The 23,279-nt window shown below is 42.7% G+C and overlaps 1 protein-coding gene across 1 annotated transcript in view; it reads left to right on the forward strand.

Moving 5' to 3' along the window:
* Nucleotides 1-23,279, forward strand: part of b3galt1b (UDP-Gal:betaGlcNAc beta 1,3-galactosyltransferase, polypeptide 1b) — a 963,041-nt gene that overhangs the window by 702,520 nt on the left and 237,242 nt on the right. Inside the window, exon 4 of the mRNA XM_039757538.1 lies at nucleotides 21,980-22,059. The gene's annotated coding sequence lies outside the window, so the exon portion shown is untranslated. The remainder of the gene's footprint in view (nucleotides 1-21,979; nucleotides 22,060-23,279) is intronic.

Below are 23,279 nucleotides of genomic sequence, written 5' to 3' on the forward strand. Positions count from 1 at the left end.
TGCTCAGACTAAACAGGTTTAACTCTCATGAGTCTGTCCCAGTAGGACACATCCTTAAGTCCTGGGACAGCTTCCAGTGCTGCTATGTCTTTCTTATAGTGCGGTGACCATAACTGCACATAATAGTCCGGATGTGGTCTCACCAGTGAATTATACAGTCTGAATCAAAACAAGACAGGATGTCAGCTCATCATAGTATGAATATTTATTAATTTAACAAATGATTCCTGACTGTCAAGTATTTCATTTAAGTTTATCCATTCATCCATTGTCTCACCTGGTTTCATCCATTTCCATAGCTGTGGTGGACTGGAACTGAAAGGATCACAGTGACAGAGAGACCCCCGCTCGCTCCCACTGGGCCAATGCTGAGTTAAGAGTCTCACATTCTTGGTTTGTTGTTCACATTGCTTAATTTCTAAAGAAAAAAAAAATTTCCAAAAATTGTACTGAACCTTCCTACCTTCCTTCACTTGTGGGAAAATAAATAAGTAAAAAGCTGGACTTGTCTAGTATCAATTTCTTTCCAGCTGTGCCCACCTGCCAGCTTCCTCGCTTTTTGGCTAATTCACTTTAGGAGATGTTCCTACCTCAAAGTCTTTTTTAACCACCTGGGGAAGCTGTGAAAATGGCTGCTTGTTTTGAACATGTCTGTCGAAGTTATTCACGGAGATTTCATTGGAGTAATCGTTTTTCCAGTACAGCTGCTGTACCTGTAAAAAGACTGAAGCTGGAAACGAGGAACTGTAATCGATAGAATCCAAAGTATTACCTTGAACCCACCCTGCGGTGCTACATTCCATTATCATTTAATGGTATTACCTATATATCGATTCACGTGTGTTTTAGTCCCACAATCGACATTGTTAGGGCGTTTAGCTTTTCATTCATTCAATGATTCCACTTTGATGCGTTAAGCTGGATAATTGAGGTCCCCGGCCATGTGGGTAAGGTCTGACTGCAGAGCGGCCCACCATGAACCTCAGGGCAGTTGAAGCAGGCTGGGAAAGGGGGGAAGTATACTAAGTAGGCTTTGATTTAGGAGAGGACATTTTGTCTAATAAGCAACCCCAAGCCTATTGGAAACGTAACAGCTCAGTGCACACAGACACCATCTCAGCACGACTGCCTGTTTGTCAAAGACACGTCTTCTCTCCATATTTTAGTAATCACTTCAGCTTTGCTCCTCTCCAGATGCTGTCCTTGCTATTATCACATATGCTATGGCAAGCGCTGTTGGGTCTCACCATGTGGACGTTTGTGTGTTTCTTATTGTAGAAGTGGCCACGGCATTTGATTGAGTTGATCCATCCATCCATTATCCAACCCACTATATCCTAACTACAGGGTCATGGGGGTCTGCTGGAGCCAATCCCAGCCAACACAGGGCGCAAGGCAGGAAACAAACCCGGGGCAGGGCGCCAGCCCACCTCAGGGCGCGCACACACACACACACACCAAAAACACACCAAGCACACCTAACCTGCATGTCTTTGGACTGTGGGAGGAATGGGGCAGACACGGGGAGAGAACATGCAAACTCTCACACACACACACACCAAGCACACACTAGGGACAATTTAGAATCACCAATGCACCTAACCTGCATATCTTTGGACTGTGGGAGGAAACTCACGCAAACACGGGGAGAACATGCAAACTCCACGCAGGGAGGACCCGGGAAGCGAACCCGGGTCTCCTAACTGGCAGCGTACCACTGTGCCACCATGCTGCCCTGATTGAGTTGATTCGTTTTATAAACCACCTTGGTATCAAGTTTGCTAATGAAGAGTACGCTTGAAGGAATTTTTATTAAGATATAATGTACTAGCCGACCCCCTCATAGTAATGAAACAGGACAGACTTTACAAATCAATAAACAAACAGGTATCACTAGCTAAGCGCAGGCGAGGTATCAATCAATCAATCAATCAACATTTATTTATATAGCACATATTCATACAAAAAAAATGTAGCTCAAAGTGCTTTACAAAATGAATAGAGAAATAGAAGACACAATAAAAAATAAACATAAGTCAACATTAATTAACATAGAATAAGTAAGGTCCGATGGCCAGGGTGGACAGAAAAAACAAAAAAACTCCAAAGGCTGGAGAAAAAAATAAAATCTGTAGGGGTTCCAGACCAAGAGACCGCCCAGTCCCCTCTGGGCAATCTACCTAACATAAGTCAAACAGTCCTCTTTGTATTTAGCGTTTTCATGGAAGGACCTGATGATGATGGTCACGTAGACTTCTGGCTTTCAGTCCATCATTGTTGGAGCATCATGATGCTTTGAGTAGGTGGTGGTGGCGCAGGCCGCCACCACAAAGAAACCGGAAAAAGAAACAGAAGAGAGAGTTGGGGTCAGTATGGATTTTGGAGCCACCATGAATAGTTATTATGAAGAATTGAACATACAGAGTATCAGTATTAAGTTAAAGTGAAGTTATAAAAAGGCCATGTTAAAGTAATGTGTTTTCAGCAGTGTTTTAAAGTGCTCTACTGTATCAGCCTGGTGAATTCCTATTGGCAGGCTATTCCAGATTTTGGGTGCATAACAGCAGAAGGCCGCCTCACCACTTCTTTTAAGTTTAGCTTTTGGAATTATAAGGAGACACTCATTTGAAGATCTAAGGTTACGATTTGGAATATAACGTGTCAGGCATTCCGATATATAAGATGGAGCAAGATTATTTAAGGCTTTATAAACCATAAGCAGTATTTTAAAGTCAATCCTGAATGACACAGGCAACCAGTGTAGTGACATCAAAACTGGAGAAATGTGTTCGGATTTTCTCCAGTACACTCCAAAACGCACAGGTAGACCGACTCAAATGGAGGCTGGTGTGTGAGTGAGGAGGGCCCTGCCCGGCTACCTCCTCCTGACGTAACACTTCCCCCTCCCTTCGTCCTGCAGCCTCTGTCTCAGATTTATATATATACTAGCCATCCCCTGTGGCTCTGCCCGTGTAGGAAACAGGACAAACTTTAAAATTCAATAAACAAAAAGGTATCACTAGCTAATAGGAGACAAGGATCACTACAAAACATGACCAGAAGTAGACCGACTCGAACAGAGGCTGGCACGTGAGTGAGGAGGGCCTTGCATGGCTCCACTCTCCTGACAGCATGCATGCCCTCGGCCCGCAGCCTCTGTCTTGGATTAGCACAAATATATCACGTCTGCAAGCGAACTGTGATTCTTAGCATGATGAGTGAAGTCACAAAATCAACCGGAATGTTCAAGCAAATTATAGAAAAAAACCAGAACTAAATCCGTTAAGCAGTTCTCTTGTGAAAAGCAGACAGACAGAAGTTAGATTTTATATATAGAGAGTGTGGCAGATGGGTGGGACACCCCTGCAGCATATGTTCCGGGGGAGCAAGCATGGGAGACCCAATACCTCCCTCTGGACGCTAGCTGGCAGCCTCCCTTGGTTTGGAGTGGTTCCTCAGACTCCCGCCGGGCTTCATGGGAGTTGGAGTTTGGTACAGCCCTGTTGGGTTCCACTGGCGCCGCCACGGGGTGTTGCAGCAGGCTGTATGTCCTGATGTCAGGAGTGTGGAGCTGTGCAGGGCCCTCCTCACTCATGTGCCAGCCCCTGTTCGAGTCGGTCTACCTCCTGCCGCGTGGGCAGTAGTTTTGCCACACCCGGAAGTCCAGCCAGGTGTCGGCAATCAAGCACCTAGAGCACTTCCTGGTGCCTAACAAAAGGAGTCAGCAACCACCACTCATTGGCCAGAGTCGGGTGGAGGAGGACGAAGCAGCCTAGGAGGAGTGGAGGATAATACTTTCATTTATTGGTGTTTTGGTGTGTGCTGTGCTTGGGACTGTGTACTGCCTGTGGGGCATGGGGAAGACGTGTGCCCACAGGTGAAGAAAAATAAATAGTTGTTTTATTTAACGTGTGCCTCCATGCCCAGTCTGTGTCGGGTCGGGCGCCTATATAGTGCCTTTCACAAGAGATAAATACTCTTTTGTCACACTTAATAATCATGCTTACTCATAAAGGCACTACACACAATAAAAATTGCAACTTATTTATTAAGATTATATAGCAGTTTTACTTAGGATTGATGGAAGCAAAGTTTTTATATATCTACAGTGCCACCATGATGTTTGGAACAAAGACCCATTTTTTCTTGATTGACCAAAAAACGTGCAGATTTTGGTACACTTTATTGAACCCTGAGGAGAGATTGTTTTTTATTTTGTATAACCTTTGGGGGTCAGCATGCAGGGTTAGCCATTGTACAGCACCCCTGGAACAAATTTCAGGTTAAGAGTCTTGCTCACGTGCCCAACGGAGTAGGATCCTTCTTGACAGTAATGGGATTTGAACCAGCAACCTTTCAGATTTTGCTTCACTTTATTTGGTGCCCTTTATTAATCCCTGATGGGAAACTGTCATTTTGTGTGACCTTTGGCAGTCAGAGCACAAGGCCAGCCATTGTACAGCCCCGCCGGATAGCTTTGTGATGATGTTATTAAAGTCACTATATGTAATATATTTTTTTATTATTTATAAGGATAGACAGAAAGCTCATGCGCTCAGCTCTGTCTGAAAAGCACAGTATGCTGACGACAATGTCGACGGCTCTTTATTGTACTGCGGGATTATGCCAACATCTGAAAGCAAGCTAAAATGAAGATTGCTTGATTGATTTATGAGGCTTGATTATTTTAGTGTAGCATGTTCTTACCATTATAACTACTGAAGACTCGGTTCAAAATGAAAGTATTTATTTGTAAAGATTAGAGGGTGATTTGTGATGCTGTTATTGACGGCACAATGGCTTGACTTCCTAATAAGGATCAGCAGAATGGCGTTTTTTGAAAATCAAATATATGGAATTGAGTAGTAACACCCATTAACTATAAAGATTGATTCGTCATGGTTGATTACTTTTTGTAGTTGTTTGTGTCCATAGGCTATATAATGAGAATGTTGATTTATAAAGATCACATGGCACTTTAAATTTAAAATAAAGGTGGATAGTTTCATAACGATTGGCAGAATTCATTTTGTCCTGCGCTTTTTCAAAATGCTAACTTACTGAAGGCTGTGCATGACGTATACAGAAGGAGGAAAGGATCTGTGATCCTTGATTACTTCCCTGTATAGCAGTTTATGATCATGAAGACCCTGCATAAAGTGACGTCACTAACTTTTAATAATCTGGGGCTGATTTGCAGTGCAGCTCCTTAAAATGAAACTGTGCCTGTTTCTTAATGATTCTCCGACTGCTGTGTGTGCAGCTCTTTTGTCATAAAGTACTTCAGAACATGTGAATTGATTCAATGTAAATGCTGACGGCCTTCTCCTAAGCTCTTTGTGCTGCCTCAGGACTTAAATTGCTGGTTTCATCACCCTTAGTGTGCCATTTGCATGTTCTCCCGGTGGGTTTTTCTCCGGGCGCTCTGACACTGCAAAGTTAGGCAGTTTAGGTTAGTTCAGCAATTCTCAAACTGTGGGGGGGGCGCTGAAGCTGTACAAGGGGGGCGTTGAATAAATGAACAGGGCATCAAAATTTATTTTTTACATTTTTATTTCAAATTTACATTTGCAAGCATATAATCACAACGAATGCATTATAACTAAAATTAAAAGAAAACATTTCTTAGGCATAGATCTAATGACTAATATGTGCCTGCTTTAAAGTACACAGCCTGCCAAGGTTTAGTTTGATATTCGAGATATCGAGACACTCTGAGCTCCTTTTCTATTTGAAGTTTGTTTCTATGACGAGCGGCGCCGCTGCTGCTGCTGCTTTTATAGTCGCGTATTTACAATCCAGAAAGTTCGAGACGTATCGGTATCTGTCGCGATCATTCGGGTAACCGTAGATCAGGTGATAATGCGGCACGACTGCACGACATTGGCAGCGTAGCCAATATTGCCAAATTGAGTTAAATAATTTACTGCATATTGGGTTATTTTCATGATACAACTAACAGCGGTATAATATTTGTCGGACGAAAATACGTTCGTCTCACACAGATTGACTTCATCGGTGTCCTCGTTTACGAGATTTTTAAAAATGAAAACGTATTGAATTGTTTCTACACACAAAAATATAATTAAATAAGAATAAATAATTTATTCTTTGTTTTTGGGATTAGAATTACGACCAAAAACCACACAAGGCATTTTAATAGTTATTAGTGCAAAAAAAAAAAATAAATTGCAAATATTTCATCAAAGTTAGCCGAACACATGCAAATCTTATGGAAGTAAAAATGATAGGATACCGCGACACTGCACGAGTATCATACCTTAGTTAGTTGTATCATGGGTCATTCTCATCAATCTTATATTATGCAGGGGGCGCAGAATTATTCCAGGTAGAAAAAATTTGCGCGAAATCCGAAAGTTTGAGAACCGCTGGGCTAGTTGGTGATTCCAAATTGTCTCCACTAAGTGAGCCCAGTAATTCACTCATGTCCTTTCAATGGTTCCAGTCTTGTAATCAATGCCATTGGGATAGACTTCAAAACACCTTGCATTATTATTATTGGGTTGGACGTGATATGATATGTTATTTTGTCCATTGATTGAAAGAGAAGCAAATTACTGGTTGGTACTGGCAGTTAGGGTGGTCTTGTTTTACCAACATGGTGGTATTCTATGAGTAAACAACAAAAAGATAAAATCAAAGTGGAGTTTATGATGTTGTTTATCTGGACTTTCAGAAAACAGTTGGTCTTGTGCTACATGAGTGGGTGGCATCAAATTAAAAGAAGTGGCAGTTCAGGGTGTGGTGTGGTGTGTAGATGCAGGAAGCTTATCAGAACTGGCAGACGTTAAGAGCGGTGTCCAGCAGGGGGCAGTGTTAGGGCCGCTGCTATTTTTAATGTCTAGAAATGATTTTGAAAGGAATATAAGGAACAAGCTGGCTAAGTCTGTAGATGATACCAAGATAGGTGGATTGGCAGATAAACTGGAATCTGTTATATGATTACAGAAGGACTTGGACAGCAGACAGGCTTGGGCAGATTTGAAATTTAATGTCAGTAAATGTAAAGAATTACCTGCAGGAAGTAAGAATGTTAGGTTTGAATACACAATGGGAGGTCTGAAAATTGAAAGTACACCTAATGAGAAGGATTTAGGAGTCGTAGAGGACTATACGTTATCAACTACCAGACAGTGCTCAGAAGCCATTAAGAAGGCTAACAGAATGTCAGGTTATATAGCGCCTTCATGTGTGGAGTACAAGTCACAGGATGTTCTGCTCAACCTTTATAACACACTGGTGAGGCCTCATCTGGTGTCCTGTGTGCAGTTTTGGTCTCAGGGCTACAAAAAGGACATAGCAGCACTAGAAAAGGTCCAGAGAAGAGTGACTAGGCTGATTGAGGGCTACAGGGGATGAGTTATGAGGAAAGATTAAAAGAGCTGAGCCTTCACAGTTTAAACAAAAGAAGATGAAGAGGAGACCTGACTGAAATGTTTAAAATTATGAAGGGAATTAGTCCAGTGGATCGAGACGGTGACTTTAAAATGAGTTCATCAAGAAAACAGGGACACAGTTGGAAACTTGTTAAGGGTGAATTTCACTCAGACTTTAGTAAAATGACACCTTTTATTGGCTAACTAAAAAAGATTACAATATGCAAACTTTCGAGGCCACTCAGTTTACTTGACTTGTCACTATATTCATAATGGCTAACATGGTACAACACCCTAGTACTACGCACAAACAGTAGGACGTTTTTCTTTACACAGAGAACCACAGACAATGGAATAAGTGACCAAGTAGTGTGGTAGACAGGAGGACTTTAGGGACTTTCAAAACTCGACTTGATGTTATTTGGGAGGAATTAAGTGGACAGGACTGGTGAGCTTTGTTGGGCTGAGTGGCCACTTGCATATTGTTATCTTGTTAGTTAGCCAATAGAAGGTGTCCTTTTGCTTGACTTCTCAGTGCATCCATAATGGCTAACGCGGTACAACACCCTAGTACTATGAACTCATACAAGTTATTTTTAATCCACCGACATGTGCAGAGGAGAGATGCTGGGTATATTGGGAGAAGGATGTTAAGGATAGGGCTTCCAGGCAAGAGGAAAAGATGAAGGCCTAAGAGGAGGTTTATGGATGTGGTGATAGAAGACATGAAGGTGATGGGTGTAACAGAACAAGATGCAGAGGACAGAAAGATATGGAAGAAGATGATCCGCTGTGGCAACCCCTACCGGGAGTAGCTGGAAGAAGAAGAAGAAGAAGAAGAAGGAGCAGGAGGAGGAGGAGATAGGGATGGTTCTGCCAGGTAAGAGGAAGCTCTGAGAGAAGGTTTATAGATGTGGTGAGAGAGGACATGCAGGTGGTGGGTGTGACAGAACAAGATGTAGAGGACAGAAAGATATGGAAGAAGATGATCCTCTGTGGCAACCCCTACCGGGAGTAGCTGGAAGAAGAAGAAGGAGCAGGAGGAGGAGGAGATAGGGATGGTTCTGCCAGGAAAGAGGAAGCCCTGAGAGAAAGTTTATAGATGTGGTAAGAGAGGACATGCAGGTGGTGGGTGTGACAGAACAAGATGTAGAGGACAGAAAGATATGGAAGAAGACAATCCACTCTGGCAACCCCTAATGGGAGTAGCCTGAAATAAGAAGACAGAGCCAATGAGGGACTTACTGAGCTTGCACCGGGCAGTGATGAACCCATTTTGGGCCACTAGGGGAACTTTTCTAAGAGACCCCTTGTAACAGCCCCCACACTTGAGCCAGTATGGTATTGAATTGGGCCTTCCCAAGCCCACACTGCCCATGGTCTGCCCACAGGGGCCACTTTGTGCCTGTTTGCTGGGCAAGAAATAGCCCTGGAGAGGATGGTAGTCCATGATAGTGGGGGGCTTTAGAAAAAACTGCATTTATCACGTGCCTTCTTTGTTCACATTCTTGGTGGGGTCTTATGATTTATGAAGATCTCATCACGTTATATGAGCAGTTGGAGCAGAAGAGCAGGTCACTGCAAAGTGGTCCCGGACTTTTTCTTGCCAGTGTATAAAGTTACGCAGAGGCACCTGTGCTGGCCGAGGTGTCACCAGGCTGCTCCTTCAGTATTGCAGCAGAGAGTACAGTAGAGAGTCTGGTCTTTTGATGATTCATCTTCTTGTTTGAGCTAAAGTACAATTTAATACATTTAAAAACTGTACTTTATACAAATGTTCTATATTTATATTTTAATTTTAATATAGATATAATAATAATAATCTTCTTCTTTCGGCTGCCCTCATTAGAGGTTGCCACAGCAGATCATCTTTAACCGTAAATAATAATAATAAGAAGAAGAAGAATTTTAAAATGTATTTATTTCTATTTATATTTTAAAATGTTTGCTATTTTTTTTTAACTCTTTCACTGCCAACAAGTCAAGCACAGGTAGGCTAAGTGACTTTGTTGGGATAAACCGATGAATCCATACTCGAGACGGAAACTTCAGTTACAGCAATTTACAAGCCAGTTTATCAAGTCATGTCAGGAAATTATTTTATTTCATTTTAAGAGTTTATTTTTATAAAAATAGTTTATTTTTTATAAAGTACATGAACCGCACATCAAAGCCCACCTTGTGTACTGTTGTTGTTTAAACACTTCGGGTCATTTGAAATCTAAACCTGTTGCTTTGCGGATTAAAGGCTCCCACCTTCGTTTCTCGGTCCCACCACCTCACATCTCCGCTGCTTTCATGTAATCCTCTTTTGTATTTCAGATAGCAAGTCTTGCAAATATGAAAGTTCCATCAGGTAGGTCCCAGCAGGGTGTGTTTAATGAGCGCGCAGAGACAAACGTCCCACTTTGTGGCGGGCTTTCATGTGAATGTCAGCGGCTCCCCACGCACTGGGAGCCCAGCCAATTATCTCTTATACTGACGCAGCTATTGTAACTTCTGTATGATGGAAAATAATCAAAATAGCGAGTAAGTTTTTGTTTTTTTTATAATAAATTCAGAAGCGTTCATTGTGTGCAGAGTGCCATGGCTGGCAGGAGGCAAAGTGGCACTTTTTCAAGGCTCTGATGCCAGCTTTGTTAAGTGCAAACAATGACAGCTTTGGAGCCCACTGATAATAATTAAATAATAATAGCAGGAAATAATAGTGATAAATATTTAAGTAGTACAAAATCATACGCAATTTATATAATGCAAATAAAAAACAATGGAATTGTGCAACAAAAAAAAGAACACATACTCGTTTTTAATTGAATTAAAATAAAAGCACACCTAGAAATATTTTTACATTTTGAAGTTTGTTATAATAAGTAAGAGGTTAGCACACCGTTGATTGGTTTGAATTATACGTATTCATAAAGAAATGAAACCAGTCAGAGGGTTGGATTAATAACGGAGATGGCAAAGCAATCGAGATATCGTAAAGTCGGGACGTCACGTTTCTTATTTGCCGTTTCTTCTTTGGTAAGGCCCTGCTCTGAACTCTACAGTCGTGGGTTTGCTAACAGGAATCATCGCCTTCTGGCCTGACGTCAGTGGCCGGGGTGACGGTGATGACGCCCCTCTCAGGCCATAGCAGGTGATCAGTACTAAACTTCAACAACCTCAGTTTCCCGAGAATTCTTGGCACCTCTCAGTGTGTACATAACGCTGACTCTATGGAACGCGTGCCCCTCGACTGTCAGAAATGGTGCCACTAATGGATTGACTGGCTCAGGTTGTTATAACCATTACAAATTTTTTGGTACGGGCGTCCTGTGCTGGCACCAGCAAGATGCCATCCTGGGTGGCTGCCCATGTCACCCATAACTAAATTTGCCACTGTTCTATGCTGTTATCAGAAGTGACCTCAGGCAGTCTCTTAGTGATGCCACAGGCCTCTTGAACCTTGGCAACAATTCAGAATCTGGGCATCTGGAGTTACAACCAAACGAATCGAGTCACAGACCGAAAAAAGGTAAAAGAGACCAAACAAAAATAATGACGAGTCCAGTGTCATGCAAATAAACGGAGCCGAAACTGAAATGACACTCTTTAAAACAAACAGAGGAAAGAATAAAAATATTCACAAAAATAAATGAGCAATCTGCCCACCTTCTCTCCTTTCCCACCCACCAGTCAACAAAAGATGACACACACACACACACACACAGTGTTCTCCGTGCCCTTTTACGCCATTCCTTAATGGCTGACATCCTGTTCCCCACACTGATGGCGCATGACATGATGCTGGCTATGCATCACATTCCCTCTTACAAGAACTCAACCCATAAGGGGGCTACACCCTCATATGGACCTGCCGGCAGCCATTTCCACCCTACAGCAAGTAAGAAATGGCTTTATTTCAATAAGCGCAGGGCGCCCCTCTTCTGTAAAGAGTTTCAGCATGTTGTGTCCATACACCTGCTCCGCTGTCTCTTACTGGGACCCCTCTCTTTGCGCTTCTTCATCTGCCGAGGTATGCGCCTGAAACCACTTATTAACTCAAAAAGCAACAACAACATTTATTTCTAGAGCACATTTTCATACAAATCATGTAGCTCAAAGTACTTTACAGGATGAAGAAAGAGAAAAAAGACACAATAAATAAGAAAATAGAATTAGGGAAGACTAATTAACATAGACTGTCCTGCGGTGGGTTGGCACCCTGCCCAGGATTGGTTCCTGCCTTGTGCCCTGTGTTGGCTGGGATTGGCTCCAGCAGACCCCCGTGACCCTGTAGTTAGGATATAGCAGGTTGGAAAATGGATGGATGGATGGATGCAAATGGTGGAGACGGATGCCAGTGACTGCTCTATAAAGTGGTAGTGCTGTAGGGCACATTCAGATCCCCTCTAAAGCATTTCACGTTTCTAATTTGATTCTGTCGGCGTCCATGTACTGCATTTCTAACATTAAAGATAAGATTGAGAAAAATTCCTGCTATTTCAGAACCAGCAGACCCCCGTGACCCTGTGTTCGGATTCAGCAGGTTGGAAAATGGATGGATGGATAATTAACATAGACTGCGGTGGGCTGGCGCCCTGCCTGGGGTTTGTTCCTGCCTTGTGCCCTGTGCTGGCTGGGATTGGCTACAGCAGACCCTGTGTTAGGATATAACGGGTCGGAAACTGACTGGCTGACTCACTGAAACTAACATAGAATAAAAGTCAGGTCTGATGGCCAGGGAGGACAGAAAAAACAAAAAATAACTCCAGACGTCTGGAGAAAAAAAAAAATCAAATCTGCAGGGATTCAGAGACCACAAGACCACCCAGCCTCCTCTAGGCATTCTACCTCACATAAAATGACCTCACAATCAGTCCTCATTGTATTCAGGGTTCACATGGAAGGACTTGACGATGATGGTCATGTGGACCTCCGGCATTTCATCCATCAAAGTAAGGACATCACGGTGCTTTGATTAGGTGGTGGTGGTGCAGATCGTCACTACAAAAAACTGGAAAAAGAGCACAAGAGAGAGTAGGGGTTAGAACGGATTTCAGAGTAACCATGAATAATAATGATAATTAAATGAATTTACAGAGTATTCACTAAAATGAAGTTATGAGAAAGCCATGTTAAAGTAATGAGTTTTAGCAGTTTTTTAAAGTGCTCTGCTGTATCAGCCTGGCGAATTTCTATCAGTAGGCTATTCCAGATTTTAGGTTCATAACAGCAGAAGGCCGCCTCACCACTTCTTTTAAGTTTAGCTCTTGGAATTCTAAGTAGACACTCATTTGAAGATCTAAGGTTACGATTTGGAATATAAGGTGTCAGACATTCAAATATATAAGATGGAGCGAGATTATTGAAGGCTTTGTAAACCATACACAGGATTTTAAAGTCAATGCTGAATGACACAGGTAACCAGTGTAGTGACATCAGAACTGGTGTGAAGTGCTCGGATTTTCTTTTCCTAGTTAAGATTCTAGCAGCTGCATTCTGCACTCGTTGCAATCGATTGATGTCTTTTTTTTGGGTCATCCTGAGAGGAGTGCGTTACAGTAATCTAGACGAATGAAAATAAAGCATGAACTCATTTCTCAGCATCATGCAATGTTATAAAAGGTCTAACTTTTGCTATATTTCTTAAGTGATAAATTGCTGTCCTAGTAATCTGATTTACTGTGACACTCAATTGAATAATCCATATCTCGTGACACGACTCATCACACTTGTATAGTTCTTCCTCCGTTCTACGCACTACAAATGGAGAAGGAGTCACCAACTGTGTCGCCCTACCCTCAGATTCTACCGTCACGTCCTGAAGATGCTCCCTAAGCTCCCGTGTCTAACAAAGTTAAACTGATGAAAGGAGGGAGTAGTGTAGAACAACACTTCTGCACATGGGGCTGAGATGAGACTGTGTTATTGCCTGCTTGTATCAGAGTTACATTTCAAAACAACTTGCGACAATGGCACCTTGAAGGACAGCACTTGCCCAAACCTTAAGTGATCTGTGAATCTGTCACCTCAAGAGAATCACACTGCGTCACCCTTTACAAGAATGTTTCGGAATTCTCACACTGATTCCAAGTCAGGGACTGTGAGGAGCACAAGGTTAAGGGGATTGTAAATTGATAATAACACTGGAAGAAGAACAGGAACACCAAAAGAATATAACAAACACCAGGGGCAACTCGGACACAGTGAGCCCCCTTTGTAAATTCAGAGCAATATGATAAATTCATTCCAAATCATTCAAGATTGTATGTCCACGGCCTGTACCCGCCCAAGGGAGTCAGCGCCTATGGAGGATTTCAATGGTAGGGAAAAAACTGGAGATGTTAGATGCTGATAATGCCTGGCATGCTACTTATACTCACTATTTTATTGTTTTGTTATGTATTTATGTTACCAGCTGTGCTACACTTCTAACATGGGTTGAAATCTAACTAACCAACATAGTCATCCAGCGTTAACATTCTCAGCGAACCGTGCAATGCGTATGTCTCTGTTATATGCCATTCAGTATGGGATTAGCAAAAAGTAGTGTTAATGTTTGAGATGAGCTATCTGTTGGAATGACAAATGCAATGCATTGTATTGTTTGGAGTTTGCACGTTCTCTTCTTACCTGCATGAGTTTTCATTCAGCAAACCAGTTTCATCCGACATCCAACGGACATGCAGGTTAATTTAAATGGTGACCCTAAAATTGGCCAGCTAGGAGAGCATATGGATATAGATAGATAGATAGATAGATAGATAGATAGATAGATAGATAGATAGATAGATAGATAGATAGATAGATAGATAGATAGATAGATAGATAGATAGGTGAGGCATTATATAAGATAGATAGATAGATAGATAGATAGATAGATAGATAGATAGATAGATAGATAGATAGATAGATAGATAGATAGATAGTGTTGGGACACCCAGGAGGACCAGAGGAGGGCTTGCGTCTCCTTCAGACCACGAGGGGGCGACCGCCTTGGTGGCTTTGACGACCACGGGTACAGAGCTTTGAGGCTCAGCTCTGTAGGGGCCTGTGGTCACTGCCAGGGGGCGCCCCAATGTCTTTGGAGCCTTGGAACTCAGCACTTCTGCCACACCCAGAAGTGCTGGGGGGAAGACAATTGAGGACACCCGGAGTGCTTCTGGTTGCACAGCTGGCACTTCCCCCACACTAGGGAGTGCCGGCGGAAGATTGTCGGGAGGCACCTGGAGCACATCCGGGTGACTATAAAAGGGGTCGCCTCACTCTTTGTCGGCTGGAGTCGGGAGGTCGAGAGACGAGGTCTTGGAGGAGACAAGGAGGCGGCCTGAAGAAGGAAAGGCATTTGGATTGTTGGCTTGTACTTGTGGGGACTTTGGGGCTGTGTGTCACATTTGTAAATAATAGTATGTATAGTAAACGTGTGTTGGGTGACTTCAACGTGTCTGCCTGTCTGTGTCCGGGTCAGCTTCCACAATAGATAGATAGATAGATAGATAGATAGATAGATAGATAGATAGATAGATAGATAGATAGATAGATAGATAGATAGATAGATAGATAGATAGATAGATAAAAAAAGGTTCTAAATTGTAAACCATAAGTTAAATTAAAACTGAGATAAGGCAGGATGCTCGATTAGCAGCCGGATTTTCTAACTAATTAGGTGGGCCAATTGAAAAGTAATGAGACTGTCTCTGATTCATTTTCATGGAGGTGTTTGTTTGTGAATGGCATACATGGATGTGTGTGAACCTGCAGTTGACCGCCGTATTTTTCAGCATTCTGTCACAGCGAGTGGAAGCTGTCACCTAGATAAGAAACTCCTCCAGTTCAACCTGCCATTGGACCACAGACCTTGTTACAGGTAGGAGACAGGACAGGCGAGGCTGGGCACACACACATGTCTGACCCGTTAACCCTTAGTGCTGGGGCACCGCATTGACGTGTCCTTTTCCTACTATCCTTCACGCTTTATACAAATGACTGGACCTCTGGTGATTTGTCTGTCAAACGTCTTATATATGCAGATGACATCACACTAACAGACCTCATTACAAACAGGGCCGAGTCCAAATACTGACAAGAGGAACAAAATCTGATATTGTGGTGCAGCCATTAAAATTTGGATCTTAACATTCAAGAAACCGATCATAGATTTCAGCAAACAGTCGCCTGCTCACCTATGACTTGCTATAAATGGCTCAGCCATTGAGATTACAGAACCATTTAAGTTTCTGGGCACTGTGCCATCACAAAACCTTAAGTGGGACAATAACATTATACTATATGCGTTATTAAGAAAACCCCTTAGAGAATGTTTTTTTGTGTCAGCTGATGAAATTCAGTCTCCTCTAACTGTCTGGTTTGGTGCCGGCCTCAGTTCAGGTTTAGGCCAATCTGCAACACATCATCAGGGCCTATTAAAGGATCTTAAGCTGTAGGGGGCCACTACGACCATTGCTGATCCGACTCACCCGGGACATCACCAGTTCCAAAGACTCCCCTCCAGCAAACGTCTTCATGCAGAGAAAACTAAAACAACACGTCAGCTGAAGAGTGCAGTGATTCTGACTAATCAGATCTGAGCTTCTACTCAATGTCCATGTAGACCTGCACACTCGACTGCCTGGACATTTTAATCCTGCCGTCTCTTTATTTTTTTATATTGCCCTTGAATGCCGCATCATATTTCGCTATTTTATATTTTATCTTCTTATATTTATCTTTTGTATGCTGTATTCTCTTTGTATGTTGCACCAATACTCTCAAGACTAATTCCAAGTACACATTGGTAGACCTGGCCAATCATGGGAATTCAGATTCTGATGGTTTGCAGTTTCATAGGCCTGCTGTAAAGTCAGGCCAGGGTGATGTCTCATCCATTAGAGATGCAGTCGGTGAGAAACGCATTTTAAAGTTTGTATGCAGCTCAGTCTGACTTTCAGCATGGCCGTAAATGATGGATGGGGCGATGAGTGTTTCTCCAACTTGGACGAATGACGTGAGAGTCACAAGCGGTGTTACAACCATGACATTATCTGCAGTGCTGAACGTTTAGCAGTCATGGAGTTAAAGCTGTTTTTTTTTCTTGTCTTGTGTTTCTTCCTTGACCTGCGCGTTATCTTTTGATTTACACTCTATTTCCTCAATTATTTCTTTCTCCTTGGAAATCAGCAGACCATGCAAACAATTCCAGCGCCGTTCCATCTGGGCATCAGAAACACACAAGGCTGTCCGTACAGCTGCTCAACTCATTGGTTCTTCTTGGCTACTGATTGCTTTGCAGTAAGGAGAATTTTTCCTTGGTCGCCCATGCTGAAGTAAGGCTTGTGGCGTACAGATCTCCAGCTGTTAAATCATTTTCTGAAATAGCAGGAATTTTTCTCAATCTTATCTTTAATGTTAGAAATGCAGTACATGGACGCCGACAGAATCAAATTAGAAACGTGGAATGCTTTAGAGGGGATCTGAATGGGCCCTACAGCACTACCACTTTATAGAGCTGTCACTGGCATCCGTCTCCACCATTTGCATCCATCCATCCATCCATTTTCCAACCTGCTATATCCTAACTACAGGGCGCAAGGCAGGAAACAAACCCTGGGCAGGGTGCGCGCCCACACACACACCAAGCACACACTAAGGACAATTTAGAATCACCAATGCACCTAACCTGCATGTCTTTGGACTGTGGGAGGAAAACCATTTGCATCGTACTATTTAAAAATGTAAAACATTTTGTTTCTTTGTCAGTTATATTATAAGGTTTCAAAAAGTACACCATTTGCTATTGGGTTACTGCTGGAGCGGAACTGGAGTGATGTTCAATTAGTTCCTGTCATGCCTGTTGTGCCAGTACTGCAATATAAAGTATGGCATATGGCTGGGGAGCCTACCCAGCCGGGACGCCTGGAAGGACCGGGAGAGGGACAATACATCCCCGGACCATGAGAGGGCAGCCGCCCTAGTCTGCTTCGGGGCCACGGGATCAGAGCTTAGAAGCACAACCCTGTTGGGGCCCGTGACCACCGCCCGGGTGGCGCCCAGAGGATTGTGGAGACCTGGATTGCAGCACTTCCGCCACACCAAGAAGTGCTGCCAGAAGAAATTCCAGGCACACTTGGAGTGCTTATGGGTGCTCATGCGGCACACCAGGAAGTACCATCAGAAGATCATCGCGAAGCACATGGAGCTTATCCGCCAAGGTTGTTATAAAAGGAGCTGCCTCACTCCATTAGTCGATCCGGAGTTGGGAGAAAGAAGATAGAGCTTGTGAGAGGAGGAGTGAGGGCGACAGAAGAGTAGAAGAAGGAGATAGAAAGGGATGGAGTGGTTGCCAGAAGGGCATTGTTAGGTGCTGTGTACTTTGAAGAAAATATTAAACGTGTGTGTTTATGGACATCTGGCGTCCGTCTGTCTGGGGGCTGAACTTCCACAATACACATATAAGCCCTGGTGGACTGGCAGGGGACTAAAATAGCTTCTCCAGACTGTAACAAGGCCAGACCTTTCCAACTTAGCCACTGTGTGACATCACAGGACCCCTCGGTGGGATGCACAAAACTGTTTTGCCCCCTTCGAAAGACAATGACCTGACTCATTATGGTCTTCATTAGCTCACAGGTGCAGGGTCCTGCGGGGCCACTAGAGGGAGGTCTGCCACTAACCAAGAAAGAGTCGTCAGTGCTCTCATGACGGTATTTGAAGCTTAGTCCTAAAGTGGGCACAGGAGACTTTTAAATGCCAACTCAAGCCAGAGATCCATTTATTGTGAAGCCCGGAGGCAGGTAAGTGTAATCACGAGGTGGGATATTGGGGAAGACAATCCATTGGAGAAAGAGGGTAACAGTCTGTGAAGGCAGGGCTTTTGGTTATTTAGTAATAATAATAATAATAATCTCTCTATTTTAATAAAAATATATTGGGACAAGACAAGACTAATCCTGCGACGAGACGTGACTTTTTGATGAGACTTTTTGGAAGAAAGTCCCACGAGACTGAGACTTTTGCCATGAGATTCTTACAAGTAATGCCCTAATATTTTCAAACAAGACCACAGTCATCAGGTGCATTCCAGCACTTAACCTGGACAGGCACGAATCCATTAAAGGGCTTACTTATGAACGTACACACCCTCACACTTACAAAGATCCAGTTTAGAATCACCCATTCATCTAAATACGGCAGCGAGAAACGATGAAGTCAAACAAATTAACATGAAAATTGTCGATCGGTTACACGGCAAATTGGTTAAATGCATATCAACAGACTATGCTGAAACAGTTGGTGGTGAAGTTGCGGAAGATGAAAACATCAAATTACAATATCCTGAAGAATATTTACAAGCAATAACAAAGTCCGGTCTTCCACTGGCCAAATCACTGTAGAAAGAAGGATGTATCGTAATGTTATTGTGTAATTTATGTCTGAGTGATGGGCTATGCAATAGGACAAGATTAGTTGTATTCAAAACTGGTCAAACAATTCTGACATGTAAGATTTTAACAGGCGACAAGAAAGGTAATGTAGTACATCTTACGCGGATAACATTAGACACCAAAAGAATCTTGATATGCTATTTGTATCAAAATGTTTACAGCTTCCCATTAGACAGGGACAAACATTCGACAAAGTCGGTTTATTTATTAGAGAGAAAGAAACGATATTCAATTACGGGCAGTTATACGTTGCATTGTCACGATGTAAATCCAAACACGGAATCAAAATTCAATGCGATCTTAAAGAAAGTAGATGAAATTCATGAGTAGAGGACGGTAATCAGCTGTAAACTGCAACAAAACTCATTTCTAACTTTGTTAGAAGGAAAGTTACATTGCTTTGTCGATTTAACCTCAATTCACTATGTGTGCATAAGTATCGAAGAGCAAACAACCTCTAAAATGGGACCAACATCTGGTGAGAGACCAAAGAGAACGTACAAAGCAAAATACTCCATGAACCTTTTACGTAATTTCGTTGAATAGGACTCTGACTTGTCAGACTCCGAGTTTGATGCAAGTGATCTGGAGATGGATATCAAAAACAAAAGTGAGGTACCAGGGATTGCATTCTGCCCAGTAAAGGTGAGGGTTTTCCACAATTCCTGGTGGTGCATTTGGATGCACCAGGGTGTTGGTGAGTTTTTGTTTATGCTTTGTGATTTCTGGATTTTTGACTTTGCCATTGGATTGTGTATTGAGACATTGTTTGCTTAGATTGCCTTATAGGTTTAGGGAACTCCTTTTGCCTTCCATAATCCGCAGGGCTTCATTCTTATTCAATTTTGAGAAAATAAATCTTTATATTTTTTAAAGACCCTGAGCTTTCCCTTATATCTAAATGGGGCTTGATGGTATACTTTCCTTTAGTGGGCATTTTGGAGAATTGCAGAGGTTTTTAATGCTTTAAACTCCAAGTTTATAACAGAATGGGGGTGAAATATAAAGACATCTAGTGAGTGGCAGTTCAATTAATAAGAGAGATCAAAGGAGAATGACTCAACTGTCTGCAAGGCAGAGTTAAATCGTCAGGAGGAGGGGCTTAGGTGCTGCCGTCAGTGCAGTGGAGCATTGTGGGTAGCAGGAAAGAACACAGACAAAGCTTGGGTGTTCCCTGTGTCCATTTCAAAGTATTAGTTTGCCTTTTAGCAGTTCAAATTGTTACCAAGCTCCTTATGAACAGTGTGTGTCAAACGGGGGTCTGTTCTTATTTGTGATAAATTGTTTGCATATGTATGTTTCCTTTAGAGCCAGTGATAAAATTAAGTAAATAAAGGACAGAATAGCAAGGTTGCTATATTTGTGTTTACTTTAATTGTCTATGCAGTTCTTACAGGGCACTATAAAATAAGAATATTTATTAATGGCATTTATAACAGTTAAGCTTGTATTTTCATTAACCCAGTAAGATACTCAGTAGTGCCTTTAGTAACAACAGTGACATCTAGTGACTAATTTCAGTATTGCAACTTTGTGAAAAAATAATAGGAACGTGTTATAATAATAACAATAATACATGTTACCTATTTTTCTTTGGGTGTAATTTGAGTATTAATAATAGTTTAACTTTTTTGTTTTTAGACCCCACATGTACACATATAACTTCATATTAAAGTCTTAAACTGAACCCTAATGTCCAAGTGAGTGGTGGCTCTGAGGCTAGGGATCTGCACTGGCAATCAGAAGGTCGCTGGTTCGAATCCCGTAAAATGCCAAAAGAGTCTCTGCTCTGTTGGGCCCTTGAGGAAGGCCCTTAACCTGCAATTGCTCCATCCTGTGTATGACGTTAATCTGCATCTGTCCCTGCATGTAGGCCCTCCAACCTGCAGGGAAAAACTTGGGGGTTGGTGGCAGAATTGGCACTCCAGCCACCACAAAAAACCTCACACTGCTCCACTCCATCTGAACTAGTGTGGTGCTGAGGTATCACCCGTTGCATGGCTGCACTTGGGTCCTAATCTGGATCCCGAGTTGGTTTGTCATGTGGTGGGTGCGGAAATCCACTGTATCAGCGTGTGCTCCTAACCTCTCTCTGTCTCTCTTTAATTCACATGCTGTTGTGAATGCCAACTATTCCTGCACAACCAGTAAAAGCCCTTTAACTTTCTCTGGTAAAGCAGCTCATCATGGCAGAGTTGGGCAGTCAGAGGGGTGACCCCAGCACACAGTGCATCAGACTGTAAAGCTGTTATGTTTCAGCCAGGGTTTATTCTCTGGTTTATAAATATGTTCTGCTTTATTGCTATCTTTCTTATTTTTTGAACTATACCTTTTCATTTTTCAAATGTAATTTCTGTAATGTTTGTTGATTGTTCGGTATTTACTGCATCTTTAAGTTTATATGTGTACCTTGTGCTCTGTGTATAGCGCACCAAGAGGCGGGGTCATCATGACATCACACCCAAGGATCCGCCCTCCTGCTCAATCCTATGGCGGATGAAGCGGCATTCCTCAGGTTGTCATTGAGTGTTGTCGGAGGTTATCATTGGTGATGCTGATCAGTCGGAATTCACCAAAAGTTTTTTCACCGTGATTTGCACACCACAAAATATTTTCATTAGAAGGGGTACATTAGCTGCATTAATGAAAATATTATAAAAATTCTTTGCTGTTCTGCAGGAATCATTGTGCATTGTGTTTTCACCACTGGAATAAGCAAGTTATGTAGCACAGATTGGGTAGTATCAGGGCCAGCCCCTTGAGTATATAATGCTGAGTGATGGCATCACAGACTCACTTTTCAATTTTACAACATCGTCCCACAATGCCATTGTTAGTTTTGGTGATGGGCACTGCCATTTCATAGATTTCAATGCTAGGATGTGTCTCTTGCTCAGCTCAATGTCTGAAGTTCATCGGGTCTCATGTGACAGTTTAAAAACTGCCGCTGTGTGTTTCTCATTTTCTGCAGATGTTACCCCCGCAGTCAAGTTCACATTTAATGTTGTGTGTTCACAGCACACTGAGATTGTCAAGTTCATGTCCTCCACAAACATCACTTTTACTGAAGAGTACATTCAGCAGTCCTCCGTAGTTCAGCTCATATTAGTGTAGCACATGTGCTCCGCCACTGACCTCCTTCTTTTATGCTTTCAGGCTCAATCTAGCAGCAGGAAGATCAGTGGATGTGGAGAAGAAGACAGATCATTCAGGGCAGTGTGGTGTTTACTGAAGAGGTAAGTGAACTTAACAGCATGACGCTGTGTGCTTTCCTAGCTGGATTTTGAAGAGAATTACATTGTCCATGGAGGTTGCTCATACAAGAAAAGTCAATTACTTGCCTGTATGGTTTAACAGATGTACAGTAGCACTCAAGGGATCCTCTTAATTACGTCTAACTCCGACCAAATGCAAACACAAAGGTTGTCGCCTACTGCCTGCTTCTCTGCTCCTGGAGTCTCATATTGGCTGAAACACCTGCAACCCAAATAGGACCAATGCAGATCCCAGTCCTGCCGCACACGTGTGCCTGAGAGGGGGCCGCCGTCTTCTAGTGTTGAACCCGAAGTTTGTGTGTGTGAATGTCACAGTTTCTGTCCTTATTCAATCCTTTATCCTGCAGTTTGCCATGCAACATTCATTAGGAGGCGGTTGTGTGATTTGAGAGGCAGGAGAAGATGGGCACAGCTCTTATCTCGAACTTTGTGAAAATCTTTTGTCTGACTGTGTAGATATTCTGAGATTTGTGACATGGTGTCACAGTGTGACCCTAGAATCGGTGCAAGGAGGAGAAGGGGCACCGTAATGTGTAGAGATGGCACGGTGTGCTTTCGGGTGTGCCATTGTGAGCGAGTGTAGAAGGGAATATGGGCCCAGAGATGTGCATGAGGGGCACAAGAGCAAGAGTGAGATGGAGTTTAATGGTTAATTGTACAACCACCCCCCTACCGCCCAATCAGAAAAAGTTGGAAAGTATGGAAAATGCAAATTAAAAAACAAAAACACAGTGATTCTTAAATTTACTTTGACTTTTATTTCATTACAGACAGTATGAACCCACCAAGATATTTCATGTTTTCTCTGGCCAACTTCATTTCATTTGTTCGTATTCAGATTCAATGAAAGGACTAGATGTTACAATCCCTGATATTTTCATTGCTTCTTGAGGGATGGCTGCTATGAGGAAAGGCAGCCAGGAAGCTTTACCAGCAGGACACATCATCAATTGTGTGCCTCACCTTCACAGGGTGTTTCGGCCTTTTATCACAAGACACCCTCTGTTGAGGCAGGCCCACCACAGGTTGATCAAGCCTGGCCGTGTGTCTCGCGGTTAGCTGATCACCTTAGCTGCCCTAGTGATGTCAGCCCTCTTCAGCCATAGCCAGTGACTGACCCTCTCAGCAGTGTTCTCTGATAGCCTGTCGTTGGGCCTGTCCCCTGACTCCAACCTCTCTAA

The sequence above is a fragment of the Polypterus senegalus genome, chromosome 6, assembly GCF_016835505.1.
Source record: "Polypterus senegalus isolate Bchr_013 chromosome 6, ASM1683550v1, whole genome shotgun sequence".
NCBI lineage: Eukaryota > Metazoa > Chordata > Cladistia > Polypteriformes > Polypteridae > Polypterus > Polypterus senegalus.